This window comes from Phoca vitulina, unplaced genomic scaffold (genome assembly GCF_004348235.1).
Source record: "Phoca vitulina isolate PV1807 unplaced genomic scaffold, GSC_HSeal_1.0 scaffold2, whole genome shotgun sequence".
Taxonomy (NCBI): domain Eukaryota; kingdom Metazoa; phylum Chordata; class Mammalia; order Carnivora; family Phocidae; genus Phoca; species Phoca vitulina.
The window spans coordinates 29492454-29497647 of record NW_022589705.1 but is presented as its reverse complement, the minus strand read 5'-3'; positions in this window follow the sequence as shown (position 1 = coordinate 29497647).

The window sequence follows — 5194 nt, the reverse complement described above, 5'->3', positions numbered from 1 at the left end:
ACTAATCACCCTCAACTCCCCATGTTTTGTGCTTTTTTTTTCATAGTGCTGGGACATCAGGGGCCATCTATCTTCATGGTAGGGGAAGCTGAGATCTTCAGAGAAATCCATTAAGTCAGAGGAATCCATTCATTGAGAAGCACGTTATAGCAGAGTAGTTAAGAGTGGGGGTTCTGAGGCAGAAAGGCCTGGGGAAACTTTTGCTCTGTCACTTACAAGCTGTGTGACCTTGGGTAAATTTCTTAAACTTTCTCAGCCTCAGTTTAATCATCTGTAAAATGGAGGGTAATTACGGATGTCAGGGGGGTTAAATAAAATAATGCATGCTAAGTACTGACAGTGCCTGATCCTTACACTTAGCGCAGTCCAGCTTTCATTCATTCATTCATTCATTCGTTTGTTCATTCATTCATTCATTCATTCAATCAACAAATACATATTGAGTCCTAACAAGCCTATAACGCATAGTAGGTGCTGTAGGACATATGAAGACCCAAAAGGCAGGACGCTTTGCCTTTGTAGGAGTTTGAACTTCCTGCTCGAGGAAGCTCAAGCCTGACATAATCAGCTGATCTCACTACACCTGGGAAGGAAATGCCACAGACGTACCATGACTTTTCACTTAAACTCCATGGTGAATGTTGTTGCTGGCTTTCCAGTAAAATGGGGATGTCAGTTTCCACCTCAGAAGCCTAGTCTGCAGATGACATGAGATTATGTATAGTAGGCAGCCAAATGTTGGTGGCCTCTCAGTTCCTTTCTTTCTTGTCTCCATGATCCAGAATCACATGCACGGTATGAACAAATCTAGCGAGCTCTCTTCCATCTTGTCTCATCTCCGTCTCATCAGTCAATGTGATGCCCTTCCCAGCAGCCCTCACTTCCTCTGCTCACTCCCCTCTTCACTACTGACACTGCACCATATTGATTCTCCAAGTTACTGAATGTCACTTGGAGATATTTGTTGATATTTATTGTTTCTTTGATTTCCTCACATTAATAGTGATGACGCAATTTCTTTTTTTTCTGTTCTCTCTCATGTACTTGATCCTATTTTTTTTCTTTCTTTTTTATTGTTATGTTAGTCACCATACATTACATCATTAGTTTTTGATGCAGTGTTCCATGATTCATTGTTTGTGCATAACACCCAGTGCTCCATGCAGAACGTGCCCTCTTTAGTACCCGTTACCAGGCTAACCCATCCCCCCACCCCCCTCCCCTCTAGAACCCTCAGTTTGTTTTTCAGAGTCCATAGTCTCTCATGGTTCGTCTCCCCCTCCGATTTCCCCCCTTCATTCTTCCCCTCCTGCTATCTTCTTCTTTTTTTTTTTCTTAACATATAATGTATTATTTGTCTCAGAGGTACAGATCTGTGATTCAACAGTCTTGCACAATTCACAGCGCTCACCATAGCACATACCCTCCCCAGTGTCTATCACCCAGCCATCCCATCCCTCCCACCCCACCCCCACTCCAGCAACCCTCAGTTTGTTTCCTGAGATTAAGAATTCCTCATATCAGTGAGGTCATATGATACATGTCTTTCTCTGATTGACTTATTTCGCTCAGCATAATACCCTCCAGTTCCATCCACGTCGTGGCAAATGGCAAGATCTCATTCCTTTTGATGGCTGCATAATATTCCATTGTATATATATACCACATCTTCTTTATCCATTCATCTTGATGACACAATTTCTTTCAAACTTCCTGAAATTCATGCCTGTACTTAAAAAGTATGTATTGAGAGTCTTTTAGGTCCCAGGAACCCCACTAGGTATCGGGGACACCAAAATATGTGGGATGCAGCCACACCCTCACTGGTGTGGTAAATGCTGTGACGGGGCTCCTAGAGTCAACGGGAGTGGCGGGGGGGGCGGTGAGGGAGACATTCAGTTCAGACTGGTAACTCACTTGGGGAAGGTTTTCCAGAAGAGATGACTCTTGGGCTTAGCTCTGAAAACTGAGCAAGAGTCAGCTGGGTAAAGGCATAGGGAAAGGAAATTCCAGGTTGAACAATCAGCATGCGCAGATGGAAGAAAGTAGTTCAATAGAAGAGTAAAGAGCCCGAGGGAAGGTGGTGGGAGATGAGGTGGAAGTGAAGTATCGTGCAGGTCTTGTGTGCCGAGGGGTTAGAATTTCACCCTGAAGGTGACTGGAGCCATTGATAAATCTGCGCCGAGAAATGGGGTTTGTGTCAGTGTTCTGGTTCTCCTCACCACTTTTGTGGGCTCTGATTCCATCACCTCCCTTGCACCTCTTAGGTTCATTGAGCACCCTAGCAGCCTGCTCTCACCATCCCTTTTCACCTGGTCTCCTGTTAGCTCCTATGACGCACAGCTCTTTGGCTTCCTCTGTTCTAACGCTTTTCACTCTATTCTACTTGGACAACCTTTTTCTCTTGTTATATGCAGAGCTGTTCAGGCTTTGAAACCTCCAGCCGTGACATTCCTGTTCTTTTTGGCCATCTCTTACCCTTCTACCCTTCCTCTCTCCCTCAAAGCCTAGGGGAGACGTCCATTACTTGACACTACCTACCCTCCTGGTCCTCAGCCCTTTCCTGGGCTTTACTTCCCCTCTACTAAGAATCCCAGGGGAGTTTCTCTTACCAATCTCGCTAAGCCCCTTCTTCTCCCAACCTTCAACTTCATCCATTCCTTCCACTGGCTGGAGAAAATGGACCAACCCTTGGCTAATAATTCCACTTACACTGGTTTTAAGCTGAGCCCTCAGTACTGGCCTTTTCCTCACGTCTGCTAGACTTACTTTCCCATTTCTTCCTGACACACTGGGGCCATGCTTGTTTGTAGAAGACAGGTTTGGTGGGCATGCCTAATGTGCCCTTGGAGCTGTCCTTTAGATGGCTGTGTTTTTCAGCGTGTACCCCACCCCGACTCCCACTCTGAGACAGATGTTTGGAAAAGGGTGAACACCTGTTATTGATCCTACTGGGCAATCTGTTGACCATTGCCAATCAGATTATCTTTTGACAGTTTGTTCCTGTATCATTTAAACAGATTGCCTTTTACTTGAGCTTCCTTCAATGGATTTCTATTATTTTGAAACAAAAGCTTTTATAAGATGGCTATAGCTCCTCAAGCATCAACCCTATCCTGCTCCCCTCCCTCTCTTTAGTGCATTTTAGTAAGAAAATAGAGGCTCTATCACCAGAAGTCCAACTGTTTTCAACTGTATTTCACACTAGTTTTACCTCGTCTCAGAGAGACTCATACCTGGTTCCTTTTTAAAAATACAATTGCAGATTTATCTCCATTTATGAAGACGTATTTCTGCTACTTTATTTTATGTTTTCCATTTACTATGCTTTTTAATCCTTTTCTGTTTTCCTCCTTTCTTGTTGCATGGGTTGGCTGAGATTTCTTTATTCCTTTTTTCTTCTACTGATTTGGAACTTACTGTTTCTGTTCTTTTTAGTGAATTTTCCTAGACCTTCACATCTGTATTCAAATTCGCATTTTTTCTCATCCAAGCTTAAAGTTAATCAGTGTCTCTATTATTCTTCTCCCAGAAGCTTTAACTTTCATCTGAATAAGTTTCCATGGATCCTATATTAGAATTATCTAGTATTGGAAATATACTGTACTTATAAACACAGGAATTACTGTATTATTATCTATAATCAATATTTATTTAGATTTATTAACATGTCTTACAAATTTTTTCCACACATTTGCTTCTTCCTTCGTGGTTAATTTTTTTCCCTTACCAAATACATCTTTTAGTAGTTACTTTTTTTTTTTTTTTTAAAGAAAGAGCTGTGGTTAATAATTTTTTGAATCCCACCTGTTGAATGTTAGTTTGTATAGAATTCCAGACTCATAGTAGTTTCCCTTGCCACTTTGAAAATTATTCCATGGGTGTCTTATAGTCATTGTTGCTAATGACAAGTCTGCTGTCAATATGATTGTCATTCTTTCATAGGTTGGCTCTCTTTTTTAAAGTTTTCTTTAATTTTGGTATTATGCACTTTTGATATTATGCACTATGATGTATCTAGGTGGGGATTTTTAAAACTTTGCCCTTCTTGGCACTTGATGGACTCAGTCAGTCTCAGAACTCATGACTCTCTTCACTTCTGGAAAATTCCCATTACTATCTCTCTGTACTCTCCCCTCTCTCTGCCACTCCCACCCCCTACATTCTGTCTAGTCTGTATTATAAAACTACTATTATGAAATACATGTTGGAGCATTTTAATCATTTCTCTATGCCCTATGTCTCTCAAATTTTTCCACTTCCCCCCAACCCTCCACAAATTTTTATCTTTTTGGATAGCCTTTTTGGTGATTACTTCAGGGTTCTACCAGTTCACCTGTGTCTAAAGTTTTTAACCTATAAATTATTATTTCATAAATATTTTTAATTTTCATGATTTTTAAATTTTATTATTTCCTGGTCTACTTTCATGGATGTAATTCCTTCTTTTATCCTTTGAGGATTTAAAATACTGCTCATTTTGGGGCACCTGGGTGGCTCAGTCGTTGAGCGTCTGCCTTCGGCTCAGGTCATGTTCCCAGGGTCCTGGGATTGAGCCCTGCATCAGGCTCCCTGCTCAGAGGGAAGCCTGCTTCTCCCTCTCCCACTCCCCCTACTTGTGTTCCCTCTCTCGCTGTGTCTCTCTCTGTCAAATAAATAAATAAATAAAATCTTAAAAAAAATAAAATAAAATATTGCTCATTTTAATGTCCTTTTTATATTGCTGGAATATCTCTATTTCTTTGGTTTTAACTTCTCCAGTTTTCTGGTTTATTGGCTCTGTCTCCTTGGTATGGATCTTAAACAATACACTTTTTAATTCTCTTTGTTGTCTCACTTTAAAAAAATTTCCTTAGGTCCTGATGTCCTCCTTGTGGGGATGGCTTCATGGCTGCCTCGGCCCCAGCACTATAGTTTGTTTCTGACCAAAGCTTACATTTGTGGCTTGGTTGGCTCTATGACCCTGAAGAAATGGTGAAATTCTAGGTCCTTCCCCCGGATGCAGTGTAGGGTAGGGCCCTAGTTCTAGGACAAGAACTCAATGTTTGCTACTGTTTATGGGCAGGAGACTTCTTTTTTTGGTGTAGTCATGGGCTGATGGATGGAGATATATTGTCAGCTATTAATGACTGTAAAGCACTATCCTGACTTCTAGCTTCATCTGGGTGACTTGTGCTCATGCTGTGCCTTGGAT